Raw genomic sequence first — 20,759 nt, 5'->3', positions numbered from 1 at the left:
ATCACCAAACGTTTATATAAAATGCCTACGATGTGCAAGGCACCATGCTAAGGATACAAAAACAGACAAAAAATTATTCATTCATGCATGCGTGAATTCGTCCATTCATCTAATAAACATGCATTAAGGGCCCACCATGCACCAGGCACTGGGTTAGGCATTGGAATGCAAAATCGAAACAGTCCCAACCCACAAGAAGCTTACATCCTCCTGGGAGGATACAATATATACACAGACAAGTAAATACAAAACGTATACAAAGTAATTCAATGGCAGAAGGGCAGGCAGCCTAGTGGGGCGGATAGAGCGCTGGCCTCAACTTGAGTGTTCAAGTCTCAGCTCTGACACTAACGGCCATTAGTACTGATTGGGCCATTCATTTAACCTCTCAGTGCCTTCCCCTACCCCAGGTAGCTCTCTAAGACTATAAATTGCAAAGTAGCTGCCGATCTGAATTGGTAAAGGGGACTTACTTCACTGGAAGTTCTCAATGGCAGTGAAATCACAGGTTCCAGAAAAAGTTTTATTTATTTTTTTCACTGAATGGGCATTGCCTCAGTCAGACTGAGACCTGTTAAAGACCTTAGCTTGAAAAGGCCAAGGACCCCCACTGCATCCTGGGCCATCTCCAGCTGTCCTGATCTATGTCAGGCCATTGGGCCCAGATGGCTCAGGAGGAGAAAGTGAGGCTGGTGACTTTGCACAGCCCTCCCTCACTTAAATCCAATTCACTTGCATGCCGTAGCATCACCTCACTGATGTCACGGTCCTCTTCAAGAACGAAGGACGAACAACAGCTACAGCAGCCCATAAATAATAGCAGCACCAACCAAATGCCAGGAGGACCAGAATAGAGAAGAAGAATATTAACACTTAGGCCCTCCCTGTTCAGCCTCCATCCCATCATTACTTTGTTTAAAGTTTGTCTTGCACGTGAACTATTGCTTCCACCCACCAATATTCTTTCACATTACATATGCAGTCCATTACGTGAGTTCACTCTCCCTATCCCCACAGGCACTGGTAAGTTTGGTCCTCAGAGAAAAATATCTACTGTTCTCAGGATTCTACCCTTAGAGATCGGCACTTCTAGAACTATCACTCATGGGTCCCCATCCAATGTGTTCCACAATATCAATTAACCAGTTGACATAAGTTAACTTTTGCAAAAGGGTATTTACTGAGAAGGTATAGCAAGAATAGTAGTTACAAAACAATAACCTCCCCCCCAAACTGGGGGAGGAACTGTCCCCTAGCACACACAGATACGTGGTCCCTGAAAAGAAGAGGTTCAAACTTAAAAGTTCAAAGGTAGTTAGCCCTAGAAATTAGAGCTCCCCGATACCTCCAGCATCAAATACAAAATAATCTGTTGGGAATTCAAAGCTCTTCATCACTTAGCCTCTTCCTACCTATCCAATTTTCTTCCCCTTCCTCCCCAACAAGTAATCTTTGATCTAGTGACACTGTCCTCCTGGTTGTTCACAAACAAGATGCTCTGTCTCTGGACTCCAGGCATTTCTCTAGCTCTCCCCATGCTTGGAATACTCTCCTTCCTCAGCAATGACTACTGACCTCCCTGGCTTCCTTTAAGTCTCAATTAAAATGCCATCTTCTGCAGGAAGTCTTTCCCAATTCCTTTAAATTCTAGTGCCTTCCCTCTCTTATATTTTCTATTTATCCTGTATAGAGTTTGTACATAGTTGTTTGCCTGTTCTCTCTCCCATTAGGCTGTGAACTACTTGAGGGCAGGGGTTGTCTTTTGCTTCTTTTTGAATCCTTAGCACAGTGCCTGGCACACAGTTGGCATTTCATAAATGTTTGTTGACTGGCTAACTAAATTCCCAGCAGATTTTCTCATCTACTTCCTACCAGAACCTTGGACTTTGTCCCTGGCTCCCTGGGTTCTGTTAGATGAACTTCCATGTTATCTTGCCTAGAACCAAGTATCCAAATGACTTCCATGACATCTCCATCCCAGGTAACCCGGTGGCTCTCTCCTTCCCCCTCTGTGCTTCTCCAATATGTGTTGTCTTCATCCATGAGCATATAAGCTTCTTAAAAGCAGGGACATTCTGACTTGCTGGTACTTGTATGTCCAGTGCTCGGTACAGTACCTAGAAAGTAGTAAGCACTGGTCAACATTCTATCTACCTACCTATATGGCTCTTAATAGTTGTTTGTCCTTTGTTCTTGAAGAGAACCAATGACATCAGGAGGGCAATGTCTTGACTTGCAAGTGAATTGGATTTAAATGAGGCAGGGCTGCCTCCAAAAATATATTTATTTCGACAGCAAGAAAAGAACCACAACATACCAATGAATCAATATGTACCTGAGAGTTTTACAGTATCATAACTTGTCATAAAAAGAAACTGAAAACAAAGCATATGTCCAGGTAGAAAATGGCTGGACAGGGGTTAATGTAGGGGAATATAACCGTGACCAAAGGAAAAGCAGATAAAGACAGTTCAGAAAACATGAGATTTAGATCAGGTGGTGCAGAACTAAAAGATATATGCAATGACTTTAACAACGGAATTGAAGATCACATTATAAGGGCAATGACATTTGAGTAAACTACAATAGGCAATTTTTCCACCATTCAATCATTTTTCAGTTGTGTCTGACTCTTCGTGACTCTATTTGGAGTTTTCTTGGCAAAGAGACTGGAGTGGTTTGCCATTTCCTTTTCTACCTCATTTTGCAGATGAGGAAACTGAGGCAAACAGGGTTAAGTGACTTGCCCAGGGTCACACAGCTAGTAACTGTCTGAGGCCAGATTTGAATTCATGAAGATGAGTCTTCCTGATTCCAGGTCTGGTGCTCTGTGCACTATGGCGCCACCTAGCTGCCCATAAGAGAATGCAAACTCTTTAATGTCAGAGATCATTTTATTTTGTGTCTGGAACATAGTAGGTGCTTAATAAATACTTGCTGATGAGTTGGGTCACAGTCAGGAACTCTTGAATTTGTCTTTGTATCCTTAGTACCTAAACAGTGCCTGACATACAACAGGTGTTGAATAAATGCTTCTTGCTTGTTCATTGGAATGAATTGAATGACCTTTTCTCACTTGGTATTGTGGATAGAGAGAGCTATCTGCAGAGTCAGGAACACCTGGGTTCAAATCCCCCACCCCTCGCACATACTGGCTGTATGACTCTGGGCAAATCTAACACTATACTTGAGACTAAGTGCCAGCCTGCACTAGCAGAAGGAGTTGCCTCCAGTGAGGGCACACAGGCTGCAGCAACCCTGGAGCAGTCCTCAGAGGACTGAATCACAGGCAGCTGTGGCCGTTTCCAGACTTCTGAACCCAAAACGTCAAAGACAACTTAGAAGGTCAGTGGGAAAGTCTGTTTCTTCGGTGCTGCAAGAGAAGCGTGGGGTACCAGCCCCATTCCCCGAGAGGAATAGACTGAGGAGGAATCGAGTGGCTGATCAGAGGGGGATTGCAAGGATCTCTCTGCTGGTGCAGGAATCTCTTGCTTTGCCCATACTTGGATCTGGGTCACAGTTCTGGGTGGTGGTCCTGGTACAAGGAGGAGCGCTGGTGTGGTGGAGCTTGTAGTGACTGTGGAGAGGAAACCTTCCTCACAGTTCCAAGACAGAAAAGAGTGCTTGTGGTCACTCATAGACCACAGTACAAGCCAGGAAAGGAGTAAACACCTCGCCCTTGATCATAGTACCTTGGAAGAACTGAAAATTTACGAGTCCCTAGAAGTATCTCTGAAAACAGCTGCACAAAACCCCTGAAGCTTGGGATAGTACATTTTCCACACTGGAAACAGACTCCTACCTTAACAAAGAGTTTATAACTCAAGTAATTGGCTGAGATTATGAGCAAGCAGTGCAAAAAGATTCAGACTATATTATCTTACTTCGGTGACAAAAAAGATCAAAACATACAACCAGAAGACAACTAAGCCAAAGCTCCTACATCCAAAGCCTCCAAGAAAAATATGAATTGGTCCCAGGCCATGGAAGAGCTCAAAAAGGATTTTGAGAAGCAAGTAAGAGAAGTAGAGGAAAATTGAGAGTGATGCTAAAGGAGACCCAAAAAACACTGAAGAAAAGAACACCTTAAAAAATAGCCTAACCCAAATGGCAAAAGAGGTCCAAAAAGTCAGTGAGGAGAAGAATGCCCTAAAAAGCAAAGTTGGTCAAATGGAAAAGGAAAGTCCAAAAGCTTACTGAAGAAAATAATTCCTTAAAAATTAGAATGGAGAAATTGGAAGCTAGTGGCAATTTGAGAAATCAAGGCACTGGAACACTAATCTAAAGGAATGAAAAAATAGAAGAGAATGTGAAATATCTCATTGGAAAAACAACTAACCTGGAAAATAGATCCAGGAGAGAGAAGTTAAAAATTATTGGACTATCTGAAAGCCATGATCAACAAAAGAACCTAGACACCATCTTTCAAGAAATTGTCAAGGAAAACTGCCCTGATATTTTAGAACTGGAGGGCAAAATAGAAATGGAAAGAATCCACCGATCACCTCCTGAAAGAGATCCCCAGTGGAAAACTCCTAGGAATGTTGTAGCCAAATTCCAGAATTCCCAGGTCAAGGAGAAGATATTACAAGCAGCCAGAAGGAAACAATTCAAGTATGATGAAACACAATCAGGATAATACAAGATTTAGCAGCTTCTACATTAAGGGTCCAGAGGGCATGGAGTATGATATTTCAGAGGGCAAAGGAGATAGGCCTACAACCTAGAATCACCTACCCAGCAAAACTGAGTATAATCCTTCAGGGTAAAAAATGGTCATTCAATGAAATAGGGAACTTTCAAGCATTCCTGTGGAAAAGACCAGAGCTGAATAGAAAAGCTGACCTTCAAATACAAGACTCAAGTGAAACATGGAAGAGGTAAACAGGAAAGAGAAATCATTAGAGACTTATTAAGGTTGAACTGTTTACATTCCTGCAGGGAAAGATGATATTTGGAACTCATGAGTCCTTTGTCAGCATTAGGGTAGTGGGAGGGAAAAAAATTACACGTATGTATAGATAGATAGATAGAGGGTACAGGGTGTGTTGAAGATGAAGGGGTGATATCCGGAAAATAAAATTAAGGGGTGAGAGAGGATTATACTGGGAGAAGGAGAAAGGGAGAAGTAGAATGAGGTAAAATATCTCACATGAAACAGACAAAAAAAAGGCTTTTACAGTGGAGGGGAAATGAGGGAATAAGTGAATCTTATTCTCATAGGATTTGGCTTAAGGAGGGAATAACAGACACAGTGGGGTATGGAAATCTATCTTACCCTGCAGGAAAATAAGGGGGGAAGGGGACAAGAGAGCAGGGGATTGATAGAGGGGAGGGCAGATTGGGGGAGGGGATAATCAAAAACAAACACTTCTGAGGAGGGACAGGGTCAAAAGAGAGAATAGAATAAATGGGGGGTCGGATAGGATGAAGGGAAACATACTTAGTTTTTCACAACAGGACTACTATGGAAGTGTTTTGCATGACTCCACATCTATAACCGTTACCGAGGTGCTTGCCTTTTCAATGAGGGTGGGTGGGGAGGGAGGAAGGGAGAAAATTTGTAACCCTAAGTTTTAAAAACACATGTTAAAAATAAAAAAAAATTTTTTTAATTAAAAAAAAAAGGAGTTCCCTCAACCAGGGATTCCCTACACCAACAAAATCATGACCAGGAGTTCCTTACTCCAACAAAATCACAGGTCCAGCCGCTATTTCCATCCCTATCTTTTTCTCACCTACAGAGCCCAATTCTGCTTCCAACAGAGAGGAAATATGAGAAGAACAAAATGAAAGTTGAAAGAGTATGTTCTAGAATAGTCTTTACCTCTCAGACACTATAGGTAAAGAGCGAGGGTGTCCTTCCCCTGGCCTCCTCCCCACTTTCAAGTATTGGTCAGAGGTTCATCCTTCAGGGGCCATGGTTTGGTGTTTTAATAAACTACTTCAACTAAAAGAAGGCTTGAGTGATCAAATTCTTTCAAGGCAGAACTTCATCCTTTGCCCTTGCATTTTGGGGTTCCTAAGACCCTTAGATTGCAACAGTTTGGACTCTCAAAGTCACCATAGACTTTTGGGGGCTTCCTGGTCAGGGGTCAACCAAAGAAACCAAATTCCAACCAGTTTGGGGACTCTATGGCAAGAGATCAGTCTATCTCAATCCTAGGACCTGGAAGGGCCTTTAGAAATCACTGAGTACAACCCCATCAATTCACAGATGAGGAAACTGAGGCCTGGAGAGGTGAAGAGTATTGCCAGAGATCACACAGTCAATAAGGGACAAAACCAGTAATCTCTACTTACTTTGTGATACTAGGCAAGTCACTTAACCTCTCAGCCTTGCTTTCCTCATCTGTTAAAAAAATGGGGGTAATACTAACACCTATTTCCCAAGGCAGGGGCAACTAGGTGGTGTAGTGGATAGTGCACCAGTCCTAGAGTTAGGAAGACTTTTCCTCACCTGTCAAATGAGCTGGAGGAGAAAATGGTACACCATTCCAATATTTTTGCCAAGAAAACCCCACAAGTGTCACAGAGAGTTGGAAATGACTGACACAACTGAAAAATAATAACGAAAATTTCCCAAGGTTGCTGTAGAGGTCAGAAGAGACAGCATATGTAAAGTGCTTTGTAAACCTTGAAGCACTGCAGAAATCCTAAATTGGTCTCTAACTCTAACGCTTCCGGACTCAAATCCAATGCTCTTTTCACTCCTCCACCCCAGCTAATCTCTAGGAAGTTTCTTATTCCTGAAATAGTTTCTACTGAACAATGGCTTTGGGTCCTTAAGCAATGATGTCACCTGGTTGGGTTGTATTTTTCCTGCTTGATGGGACACATAATCCTTTGCCTCCAGCTCAGGGTTCCAAATCCTATGGGAGTGTTTCCAATTTTCACATGGAAACAATCTCAGAGGGCATGAGTCATGATGTATGGGGACAATGCTGTTTGGAGAATCAAGAGGCCAGCTGTGTCATAATTTGCTGTGTGACTTTCTGTGAGACCCTCTCTGGGCTTTTGTTCTTCCCGCTGAACTGAACAAAAGACAGAAGGGAACAAAATGCAAAGAGGAATTAAATTCAAAATAATTACAAAATACATAAAACATCTGCATTAACATACTAAGATACATTCAGGATATATAAATATAAGTTATAAAACACTCATTACATAAGGAAAGAATTAAAGAATTGGTGAAAGATTTATTGTTTATGGTTGGGTCTTACCAATACAACAAAAAATGACAATATTACTTAAATTAATTTAAAGGTTTAGTGCTAAAAGGATACTTTATAAAATTAAACAAACTAGGAATGAAATTAATTTTGAGGAACAAAAAGTTTAGAATTTTAAGGTAAATAATGAAAAAAGTAGGAATGAGGGGGACAGAGCATAATATAATCTCAACCTATATTCCAACACAGTAATCATCAAAATTATTTGGTACTGGTTTAAAAATAGACAGTCAGTAGAAGAAACTTAATTGATGGTGTCCAAAAATAAACTTCCCAACATGTATATTATGTATTATATATGTATATATGTGTGTGTTTACTTATTTTTTAATAAACGTTTCTTACTTGATGATTGGCATGAATTGAATTACCTTATTTTTCTCACCTGAAGGAGTTGCCTCATCTAGGAGTTCCCTATATCAACAAAATCACAGAAAGTTAGATGGATTGGATTAGATAACTTCTGGGGCTAGACCAGGGGTGGGGAATGATTATTATTACTAAAAGAAATTGTTCTGTAAAATTTGGATTCAGTCAAAAGGTCACACTTAAGGATCTAGAGGGCCATATGTGGCCTCAAGGCCACAAGCTCCCCACCCCTGGTCTAGACCGATGATCCCATGACCCAAGACACATCAACAACAGAAAGGAAGATCCCAGATATAATAAAATATTCATCACTGCACTCTTTGTGGTCACCAAAAATAAGAAACAAATCGGTTGTCCATCAACTGGGGAAATGACTGAACACATTACGTGTACATAAATGTAATGAAATATTATTTTGCCATAAGAAGTTACAAAAACAGAACATTTACATCTTCCCATGAGAGAGAAAAGAATAAAATGAAAACACAAATATACATAAGTACAATAATGTAAATGAAAACAATACAATGCTGCAACACTCAGGTTGGTGACACTGGCCAATCCTGGTCCCAGTAAAAAGAGGAAGCAAAACATGGCTCCTCTTGGTCCAGGGGTCTGGGACCCGGTATAAAATGTGCATATGCTCTTAGGCATGGTTACTTTGTGGTTGGGTTTTATTTAGGGTTTTTTTTTTTATTACAATGGGTCAAGGTGTCTATTAAGGAATTATTTGGATTTTTAAGGGCATAAATGATAGTGATTATTTTGAAAAAACAAAATGACTGATTGGACTAGACAGCGTCTGGGGTTCCTTCCATCTCTGGCATTCTAGGCTTCTAGACTGCTTGCTCCCTGCTTCCAGTTTCCTTCTGTGTATTTTCTTCTGCCCTCCCTTCCCCCATTGGAATATAAGCTCCTTGAGTTCAGGGGCTTTCTTTCTTTTTTATTGTATCTGTATGCCCAGGACTTAACCAACATAAGGATTCAATACTCAAGAGCAAATTGATTCCCAATAGATGGGCCAGGCACGTGTGGATAACCTCATTCGCATTTTCCAGATTAGCTCCCTCATTCCTCTCTTACCTTGTAATCATATCTCATCAGTTACATACTCACGTGATTAAGACTTTAGGAACATCTTATAAACATTTGCAGCACAAATGACTAGCTGTTTGAAAACCATGATGGCTAGGCATGCACATTACAAGTACTATCTTGAAACCATCACAGACCATCACGAATATTTTGCACAAACAAACGTCATATTGCCTCTCATTGCAATATTAAGGTTGTTTTCCAATTTAAACTTATTTTCTCCATAGTAAATTATTCTTCTGTCTGGTGGATTTTCAAATGAACTAGTAGGGACATTAGTCAGTCATTCAGTAGAATTTCTCTGACAGTGTAGCTGATTTGTCAATAGTAGAAGAGAAGAACATCACATCTGAAGAGATTCCTTACACTGTTAAAAATGAATCAATATATGCAACAAACTTTAAGTACATTTTAGTTTAATACAGTGCTTGTCATTAGATAGTAGAAAAGTAAGTATTTTCTTTTGTAACTAGCTAATTGTAACTAGCTAATCATTTCTGCTGGTTGGTTAGGTGGCTAAAAATTAAAAAAAAACTAATTCTTGACTCTTAGCAAGACAGCTTATAAAATTCTTATAGCATTCTCTACTACATATTTCTGTGAGCAAACATTTTCAATTTACTCTCATTTTAAAACAAAAATTGGAAATAAACTCAATGCAGAACTAGATTTAAAACTGTATAGGGAGAAGGGAGCAGCTAGGTGGCACAGTGGGTAGTGCCCTGGTCCTGAAGTTAGGAGGACCTGAGTTCAACTCTGGCCTCAGACACTTACTAGCTGTGTAACCAATCCCTCAAAACAAAAAAATTGTATCTGGTGTTCAGCCAAATATTGCAAACTTTTGTTCAGACAAAAGTCTAACATTGAAATTAACTATTATATTATGTAACTTGTAACTTATTTCTAGTTGTAACTTATTTCATTAAAAATGTTATTTTCAAAAAAATTTACAAAATAAAGAAATTCAGTACAAAATCTTGCAGATAATAATAAGCATATAAGGTCTTGCTAGATTACTGCCCCATAGGAAATGTTCATAATCATTTTATAAATTTTTTTAATTTTACATTTAGAATTTCCATAATTATGGATAGAATAAAATTTTATGTTTAATAATTATAATTGTATAATATAAATTTTAATTGGGAGCCTTGGGATACAAAAATCATCATTGTTATTTTATTATAATTATTATTATTATAAGTACTTATAATTATTAGTACTTATATTAAGTACTTATTATTTTAAGTACTTAGTGAATAAATATAAAATAATATTATGAGTAGTAAATTAAATTATTCTGATGGTTCACAAAACATTTTTTTTGTTGTTGTTGAAAAAGGTTTGAGTAACAAAAAATATTGGGAACCACTATTCTACCAGATACGCCCCCCCCAAAGCTGACATTCCCTTCCTATCACGATACCATTGCACATGCTGTCCCATGTGACACTCGCTTCTCACCTCTCCCCCCTAAAATATTTATCTTCATGGAAAGATCAACTCAGGTGTGACTTCTTATGGGAAGCCTGCCAAAATTTCCCCCAGTTGTTAGTGTACTCTACCCCCTCAAATTGCTTATTTACTTAGCTGTGCAAAGGTTGCACTGCTCCTTGAGGGCAAGGACAGTTTCAATTTTGTCTAAATGCACATAGTAGGTACTTAAAATATTGTTTAATTTCAATGCACTCACATACCTGTGAATTTTGATCTTCACAAAAGCTTTCTGAGATAAGGCATCTAGGCACAGTTGATGCTTCACACTTTGCATATGTGTAAACTGAGGCCCAGAGAAGTGTAGTTACTCATCCAAAGTTACACAGCCAGGTAATGAATGCATCCCTGGAAACCAGGTTCTGTAGTTCCCAGGCCACTGTTCTTTCCACTAAGTCACATTATTCTCTGTGGAAACAAGGCTCTCATTCTTGGAAGTCTCTGGGCTATGATTACAACCATCAGAAGAACTTTCCAAAGTGTCCACATAAATGGTGCCCTGCAGAAGATGCCGCATGAGATCAGATCAATGGACATGACTCCTAATTTGTAGAAAGAAACTCATGTTTTAAAATAAAGGGCATGGATTTATTCTGGACTAAATGGACCAGGGCTTGAGTTTGGAGTGGCAAGAAACTAAAATATTAGTCTCTTCCCCAACCCTAATCATGTCCTTTCATCCTTTTACCCCTTTAAGAATTGGAGGAGAAAGGAGAATGGAAGGAGAGGTGCAGAAAAGTGAGATTACTACCTAACAGACTAGTAGTCAAAGAATATAAATAGCTTTTGAAAGATCAAACATAAAGTATCAACAGTTACATGAAATTACTAATAATCAGAAAAAATGTAAATAAAAACAACCCCAACTCCTGAGCATCAAGTTAGCAAAAATGCCAAGAGCTAGGAAAAGCTCATTGTTGGAGAAGCTATGGAAAGACAGGCGCATTAATTAATGCCCTTCTAGAAGAATTCTAATCAACTCATCTTCTGGAAAATTACTTGGTCTTATGCAAGAAATGCTACTAAATTGTAGACATCCTTTGTCTCAGAAGTTTCACTCCTGGGACTGCATCCAAGGAGCTTATCAAAAGCAAGAAAAGACCCAAAGTTACAGAAGTGTCTATAGCAATATTATTTGTTATAACATAGACATGGAAACAGATAGGAGAATCAGGAGAGAGTAGTAGTAAGAAAACCCAGAGAAGAGAGATTATCCAATAGAAGGGTGATTGACAGTGTCAAAAGTTGCAGAGAGGTCCAGATAGATGAGGACCGAGGCAAGGCTTGTAGAATTGGAAGTTAAGAGATCACTGGTAACTGTGAAGAAGGCAGTTTCAGTGGAATGATGAAGTTGGAAACCAGATCGTAAAGAGTTAAAAAGAGAATGAGAGAAGAGAAAGTGGAAACATGAAGAGAAGACAGCTTTCACAAGTAAACCATGAAGGGGAAAAAAGATAAGACACGAGATACTTCGGATGAAAGGATCAAGTGAGAATCTCTTTATGGGATGGAGGAGACATGGGCATGTTTGCAGGCATAAAGAAAGAGCCAGTGAAGAGAGAGACTGAACAGGATAGAGAGCGGGGAGAGGAACAGGGACCACTCTAAGCTTCAGGAAAGTCTCTCGAGACAACATACTAAATTACAGACAAGTTGTAATCTTTGTGGGTAGGGATTCGTATACCAATTAAATCAGGGATTCTTGACCAAATGATTATCATCACCCAAAATGATAAACAATCCCACAAGTTGGGACAAGCCACAAATTTTCCTCCTTCATCTAAGGTGCCAAATGAAGATAGATTGAGGGGACAGAAATATTTAACCTGGAAATGAAAAGACTTGGGGAAGGGCATGAGAGCTGCCTTCATTATTCAAAGACCTGTTAGTAGAGGAACGATCAGCCTTGCTCAGCGCATCCCCGGAGGGCAGAGAGAACCTTAGACACAATAGGAAGAAAATCTCTCTAATGATGAGTTTATTGTAGCAAAGAATCTTGTTCTTGTGCTGATTGGACAAGAGAACCATGGAAGGTGTCTTCCAGTGTGCTGGTGAATGTTTAACAACTAGTTTTCGGGGGGGTGGAGGTGGGGGGAGGGAATGTATGCACAACACACTCTGAAGCTGAATCTGTTCTATTGACGTTTTTCTCCATTGCTTTCTTAAGTCTAGACAATCAACAAAACAATAATTTAAGTCTAGATTTGTACCATTTGCTGATTTTCAAGGTGTGAATGCTCATACTGAAATTTTAACAATCAGCTCTTGCAAGCAGGGTCAAGCTGGCTTCAGCATATCCCTACTTCAAACTCTGAGATTCTGTGACATTCAGAAAGTTATTAGAAATCATCTAGTCCAACCCCCTCATTTTACAGAAAGGGAAACTGAGCCCCAAGAAAATCAAAGGGACTTGTCCAGTAACAGATCTGGTTTTGAACCCAGGCCTTTTGACTCCAAATCCAGCCCTCTTTGCATTCTGCCATGCAGAATTTCTACTCACCCAAAACGAATCCATCCAAGTGAGTCAACAGCCACTTCCAAAGTTGCCTAAGAGGATGTTACTGCCATTTTGGAGCCTCCAAATTCTCCTAAAGGACTAAGGGAAGGCTCTCCCTGTCTACCCTGATTCGGGGATACCGAAGCATGAGACGAGACAGTGGCCAAACTGCCTTGCACTGCACTGCCACCTAGAGGTCAAAGCTTATAAATGCAGGTGGGGGGGCTGTTAGCATGCCGGGAAATCGGCTTGGAGCTAAAAAGGGTTTAGAACTTTGGTTAGCCACGCAGGGCAGCTAGGTGGTGCAAAGGATAGAGTGCCGGACTTGGAATCGGGGAGACTTGAGTTCAAATCCAGCCTCAGACACGTCCTAGCTGTGTGACCCTGGGTAGGTCACTTGACCCTGCCTCAGTTTCCTCATCTGTAAAAGAGCTGGAGCAAGAAATGGCAAACTACTGCAGTATCTTTGCCAAGAAAACCCCAAAACAACTGATAGGCACTGATTCCCTCAGAGGGTGGAAGCGAGGCCCATGCAGACTCTTACTGTGACCCCGTTGAATAAGAACCCAACATGGTGGGTCATTAAGTCAGTCAAGAAGCAGAGCAAAGAATGCTGGCTTTGGAATCAGTACTTGAGTTGGAATACCATCTTCGACACTTAACCTGGGTCCTGGGCAAATCATTTCATCTCGATGTGCCTCAGTTTCCTCCTCTGTAAGGTAAGTGTTTTAGACTAGATGGTCACTAAAATCCTGCTCCAGATTATGATCCCATATTCAGAAGCCTTTTAAAAATTGTTTTTTAGTATTTTGTATTCAAGATTCCAGATGAGAGGTTGCCTGATGTGACCTTCAATTAAGCAAGTTGTAACAGTAATTACTATACTCCTTGGGACCCACCCATTAACATAATTAGATAGAAAGTATGAGCCCATCTTGAATCCAAAGACTTAATGAAATATTTAAAAGTCAATTTTTTTTAAAGAAAGCATGTATTGAGTGCTTACTATGTGCCAGGCACTATGCTAAGCACTTTACAACTACCTCATTTTATCCTCACAATAACCCTGAGAGGTAGGTGCTTTTATTATTCCCATTTTATAGATGAAGAAATTGAGGCAGAGGTCTTCCTGACTCTAAGTCAGGTTCTAATCACTATACCACCTATCTACTATACCCCTTTTTAGTTGTTTCTACAATGAGGGCACTAAAAATAGTGTTACAATGAGTCTACTGTGTATAATCATGGCTATTATCATTAGTGTTTTTTTATTAATGAGGATGTTTTTCACATGTGCAAAACAGCTTTGCAAAGCGAAGGACTCAAGCAATCTTCAAAAGAGGAAAAGTCATCACAAGAAAAATGCTCAGCCACGCTAATAATCAGAAATACCAGTGAAAACCACTTTCTGGGGAGAGCTCTCACCCCTCAAATTGGAACCAAGAATTGGAGGCTAGCAAACGCAGTGCTCGCGGGGTTAAGACAAAACGAGGGCATTCATTCATTTCTGGCATCAGCCGCACTGATGGCCCTAGGGCTCCCCCTCCCCTCACTGAAGCCGGACGTTCTTTTGCCAGGAGATGATCCTTTCTTCATTTCACAATTGAGGGTCCTCTTCTGAGGTTTAGGTTGAACTCGAGGCTTCTAAGATCCGGCCCAACTCTGAGTCCACGGTGGTCCTGGGTAAGTTGCTTCCCCTCCCAGGGACTGACTCAGTATGCACCTCTGCGAAATGGAAAAGTTGGACTGGGTGATCGCCAAGGTCTCTCCCGGCTCTAAAGCCTATGATCCCGTAAGTCCGGGCAGCTGATAAAAGAGTTGCGGTCAGGCAGCATCAAGGAGCCGCGGTCACCTGCACAGCCGCAGGTGGGCACAGAGCAGCCTCGGGGGATTTGGGCAGCAGACCGGGACCCTCCAGCAGTAACTGAGGCGGAAGCGGGCCAGCCAGAGGCCCGGCTGTATGCACCTCTGTCTTTTAGCCACTTCACTCTTTGTTATGTTAAACCCCACCCGGGTAGACAATAAAAACCCAAGAAAGGTTATGGGCTGCAGTCAAGGAGCAGGGCAGGAGAGAAGAGGAGCCCAAGGTGCGAGAAATTTGTGGCAGCAAAAAGCCCACTAGGGGGAGCCTGTGAGCCAAGCCCAGCAGCGCCCAGGCAGGAAAGGAAGGGGAAAAAGTGTAAATCGTATAGTCGGCCCTCCTTAGGTCACTGTACCAAAAGGCCAAGGAATTTTGTTACTAGTAGGGTTATCAGAATCAACCCAGCTATAACACACCATGTCATAGAATCACAGATCTGATCTGTGCCCTCAGAGATCACCTAGCCCCCTCATTTTACAGAGCAGAAGGCTAAAGGTCCAGGAGGCTAATGTCACATAGATAGAAAGTGGCTGAGCTGGGATTAGAAGCCAGATCTACCGGCTCCACATTCAGCACCCTCCCCACCCACCATCATCAGTGAAGAAACAACGGGCTTGTGGGGTCAAATATCATCAGCTAAGTGGGTTAGCAATCCTAGGGAAGAAAGGAAGGAAGGAAGGAAGGGAGGGAGGGAGGGAGGAAGGAAGGAAGGAAGGAAGGAAGGAAGGAAGGAAGGAAGGAAGGAAGGAAAGGAAGGAAGGGAGGGAGGAAGGAAGGAAGGAAAGGGAGGGAGGGAGGAAGGAAGGAAGGAAGGAAGGAAGGAAGGAAGGAAGGAAGGAAGGAAAGGAAGGAAGGAAGGAAGGCCTTTCGTGCCAAGCACTATACTAGATTTATGTTGATTTTTTGGGGGAGGTGGGGAGAAAAACAGTAGAGAGAAAATGTCTGTTTTCTTTTTATCTATTTAGCAACTATCAACAAACAGAATCCAGATACACAAACAAGAATTTATATCTAAAAATGCAATTGAGAATAAACAACAATTATACATGAAGCCATAAGCATCAGTTATTTGCCATTTGTTTAGGAGGATTAAGTACACTAACAAGCTAGTAAGAGAACCATCCTTCTTGTTTTGGGGTCCCCCCCACTGTCTTTATCTTCTATTTTTCTGGATCTTGTTGCTGCTACGTAAAGGTAGCAGATGCCACATGACAGAAGGCTGGGTTTGGAGTTAGGATAGATCTGGGTTTAAATCCCCTCATCCTGCACTCAGTAGCTTGATAATGCTGGGCTCAGCCTCTCCATTCACCTCAGGTAACGGCCTAGGACTTCTCTACAAAGCTACAAATGGATTGTGATATGCCCTGGTAGAGCAAGTTTCATACAATTCCCTACCTTAGTGGCAGCTAGGTGGCACAGTAGATAGAGCACCGGCCCTGGAGTCAGGAGGACCTGAGTTCAAATCTGGCCTCAGGCACATAACACTCACTAGCTGTGTGACTCTGTGCAAGTCACTTAACCCCATTGCCTAGCCCCCCACTTCAAAAAAAAATTCCCTACATTGACAAAATCCCAGGGTCTTGGGTGAATTTGCATATTTATACTGACAGTAACTAGGGTTAAATGTAAACCCTCCTCATTCAAAGCCCTTCATAACCTGCTTCCCCCTGCCCCCACCTTTCCAGTCTTCTTACACCTTAACATCTCACCACATACTCTTCCATCCAGAGACACTGGCCTCTATACTCCATCTGGAACAAGATGCCACATCTCCTGACTCCCGGCATTTGCACTGGCTGTCCCCCACCCACGGGATGCTGCCCTCTATCTCTGCCTCCTGGCTTCCCTGGCTTTCTTCAAGTCCGAGTAAAAACCGTACCTTCTCCAAGCAATCTTTCCCAAGGCCTCCTAATTCTAGTGCCTTCCCACTATCAATTATCTCCAATGTATCTTGGCTGCAGTTCATTTGTACATAGTTGTTTGTATGTTGTCTTCTCCATTAGACTGTGAACTCCAGAAGGCAGAGACTATTTTGTAATTTTTTTGTGTGTCCCTGGCACATAGTAGGTGCTAATAAATATTTGTGGATTGACTATAGTCACCATCCATGTTATTTTGAATTTGCTTTATTCACTCAGAACTGCTTCATATAACATGCTAAACATTCCCAGTTCCTTCAACTGACCCTCATGTCATGGACTTAAGGCCATCCGCCATCTTGGATGGCTCCCTCCAGATGACTCTGCAGTTCATCACTATCCTTTCTCAAACGTGGCCTCTGGAACTGAAAATAATACTCTGGCTATCCGGATGTATGGTGACACCATCACCTGACTCATCCTGGACCCTGGGCATCTCTGAACAAGGCCTAAAATTGCATCAGCTTTTTTGGCTACCCTGTCCTGAAGCTTACTCATCCTGAAGATGGACACCCTCCAGTTTATCAACGTCCTTCTTAAACTGTGGCACCCAGACCTTAGCATGAATACTCCATGAGGTCTGACAAGGATACAACAGCGTCCTTCTTCCTGTAAGTTGTGTCCTCCTTAATGCTGCCCAACGTCCCATTAGTGTTTTTGGCTTCCAAACCCCACTGCTGGCTTATATTGAACTTGCGGTCTACTAAAAAAAAAAATCCTGGATCTTTTCTTCTCTTGAGACTGGGTCTCCCTATCTTGCTCAGGTTAGAAGCTCAGCCGCCACTCTGAGGCTCGATCCCATCACTGATTGGCATGAAAGCTTTGACATGTTCCTACCTGGGCTGATTCCTCCTCTGCTTAGGTCCCCTGCCTCTACTGGCTCACCATATTGATGCCAGGGGCCATCTGTAGTCATCCTGATCTATATCTGGCCACTGGACCCAGATGGCTCTGGAGGAGAAAGTGAGGCTGGTGACTCTACACAGCCCTGCCTCACTTATATCCAATTTACTTGCAAATCACCTCTCTGAAGTCATGGTCCTCTTTGAGAATGCCATACTTAGAGTGAACACCCAATCAGCTTTAGCCTTGCTGAGCTCAGAACTCCCAAACCCCAGCAATCCACCAGCCTCAGCCTGTCCAGTAGGAAGGACCACAAAGAGGTGACCTCGCCGGGCTTCTAGGATCTTTTTTCAACAATTCTCCCCCCTCTCCCTTTTTGAACTTGTGAGTCTTTTTCTCTTGTGTGCCCCCAAGCGTAAGGCTCTTTCCCATTTAATTTCATCCTATTTGGTTCAGCCAGAAGCTCCAGACCAGAGGTGTCAAATACCAGCAGGCTGCCTGAGCCAGATTAAAATGTAATTGGGAAATACTGACATAAATCAAAATACAACAAAACACAGATAACATTACATTTGAAAACCAAGTCAATGTGAGGTCCATGGGGGCCCTTATACGTGGGTCACTGACCCATTTCCACTTGAGTTTGACACCTCTGCTCTACTGTGTCGAGACTTTTTGGAATCCTGACTCCGCTACCCAGGGTATCAGCTATCCCTTCCTGCTTGGTGTCACCTGGTCATTTAATAAACAGCCATCTGTGTCTTTATTTAAGTCACTGATAAAAATGTTAAACAGCACAGGGCTAAGCACAAATCCACGAGGCACTCACTCCTTCCAGCCCCAATGACATTTAACTAATAACAATTACTCTTAGTCTGACCATCTTTATCTAATTATCTAATTGTATTATCATCTCTGCATCTCACCATCTTCTCCACAAGAATAATAAGAGCTAGTTTTATCAAAAGGTTTGCTAGAATCTAAGTAAACTCTATTTCCAGCACGTCCCTCTTCTACTCATTTACTAGTCCTGACAGAAAAGAAAATGAGGTTAGGTTGACAGGACCTGGCCTTAAAGGAGCCACGCTGGCTCTCAGTAATCACCAGTTCCCTTTTAAGCTGTTCAACCAACCATCTTTTTAATAATGTTCTAGCATTTTTCTAGGAGTCAGTCAAGCTCACAAGCCTATAATTTACACTCTGTTCTCCTCCCTTTTTTGAAAATTAAAACATTTGCCTTTCTCCAATCTTGTGGCCAGGGCAGATGGGTGATACAGTGGATAGAGTGTCAGGCCTGGGGTCAAGAAGACCAGAGTTCAAAACTGACCTCAGACACTTATCAGCTGTGTGACCCTGGGCAAGTCACTTAATCCTGTTTGCCTCAGTTCCTCATCTGTAAAATAAGCCAGAGAAGAAAATGACAAAGCACTCCAGAATCTTTGCCTAGAAAAACCCCAATGAACCGGCCCTGAAGTCAGGACGACCCAAGTTCAGATCTGGCCTCAATCCAAACACTTGACACTTACTAGCTGTGTGACCCTGGGCAAGTCACTTAACCCCAATTGCCTAAAAAAGAACAAAAAAATGTTAAAAAAAAAACAAAACCTCAAATGAGGTCACAGAGTCAGACGCAACTGAAATGACTGAACAACAAAAATCTTGTGACACCTTTCCCTTTTCCATGATCTTGCAAATCTCATTTGATAGAGGCTCAGCAATCTTATCTGCCAGTTCTTTTGGTATTCAATAGAGGCCAAGCGACTTGAACTCATCTAGGGCAGCTAGGTACCTCTTTACTTACTGTGGGTGTCAACTCTTTAGCCACTTTTGTTCTGTCATCTTCAATACAAAGGTCATTCTCCTTGACAGAGAAAAAAGAAGCAAAGACAGAGGTAAGAAGCTCTGTATGTTCACCAAAGAGTGGCAGCATGGCGTAATGGTGATGGGATCACAATGCCTGGGTATAAGTCCTGCTTCTGATACACAGAGACTGGGTGACCCTAAGCACATCCCTTAATCTCTTATTTCCCCAGGAAACTAAGACTGTAGGTTGCAGAACAATTGCCATTATCTATTGGTAGAAAGAATTTCCTCACTGGGAGATGCCCTGCAGCAATGAAATCAAATACAAGAAAGTCACAGGAAATGTGAAGATTTGTATGAACTGATAAAAAGTGGAAAGAGCAGAACCCAAAGAGTAATATACACAATGACTATATTTGCGTAAATGAAGTGAAAAGGTCACTGAAAGGAAGTCAAGCTCTGACTAATGGAAAAACCAAGAATGGTTCCAGAAAGGAGATCATCTTCCCTCCCAGCACTCAGAAGCCAGCGTCATTGGACCAGAGTTTGATCGCCAGCACAGCACGTGTGATTTTGGACAGGTTATCTATCCTCTCTAGGCTAACATTTATTTTATATATAAAAATAATTTTTTTTTTGTCGTAGCTTGTCTTCATTCTATCCCACATACTGCTCAAATGTACCCAATATCTTTCCAGCAGTCTTGCACAGCCTAATCACTATTAATCAAGTATTTGAAAAATACTTGATCTTATTTTTAGTGGAAGCAACACTGGGTACAAAGAACGCAAAAAAAACAGTAACTGATTGTTGACATTTGTTGATGGCAGTGGGATTGAGACTTACAACTAGGTTCACATGTCCCTCTTGTAAAAAATCTATAGTAGGTCCATTCAATAACACATCTTACAGAGGGAATGGGGTTGTAAATTTTATACAATAGCATTAAAAATAAATCCTAAATGACAGCACTTCAATCTTTAAACATTTCTCTAGAATACCTTTAGCAATAGCAAAAAGCCATCACTAGTATTCAGCATTTGAAGGCCTATCTTTTTAAAGAAACTACAAAATATTTTAAAAGCCTAAATGTCATTCTTCCTCCACTCAAATAATGACAGTAGAAAAATGACAGACAATAAGTACATTTATTAACTTCACATAACACATTTTCCCTTTTCCCCTTTCCTCCCAACCCGTCACCCTCCCTTATATCTAGGCACTGAATACAACCAATTTCCAGGCATCTGCACGTACAAATCCACCATATTTTTAACTATTTGTCTTTGCAGCAGAATCTCTGCTCCAGACTGATCGCAGGACATCTCGCTTTAGCCAAAAGGCCGATCAGATCTCCAAGTTCAAAATCAAAATTATGCCTAGATGTTGGATACACCCTATCCATAGCACTAGATAAACTAACACCATTTTTAAAGTTACTTTTCTGTGGTTGTGGTGGTCAGTTTTTCAGTGGAGAAGAAAAATACCCCCATTCCACTCTTGAACTCAAACAGCATTTCAGTGTTAGCACCATCATCATATATTATGTGTGTGTAATCTGTATGTGTGTGTGTATCAATAACATCCACATATCAATATGTACGTGAACGTTATACCCCAGCCTTTGTTCTACAAGCATTCTC

The sequence above is a fragment of the Vombatus ursinus genome, unplaced genomic scaffold (genome assembly GCF_900497805.2).
Source record: "Vombatus ursinus unplaced genomic scaffold, bare-nosed wombat genome assembly UNPS02014768.1, whole genome shotgun sequence".
NCBI lineage: Eukaryota > Metazoa > Chordata > Mammalia > Diprotodontia > Vombatidae > Vombatus > Vombatus ursinus.
This window is presented reverse-complemented; position numbering follows the sequence as displayed.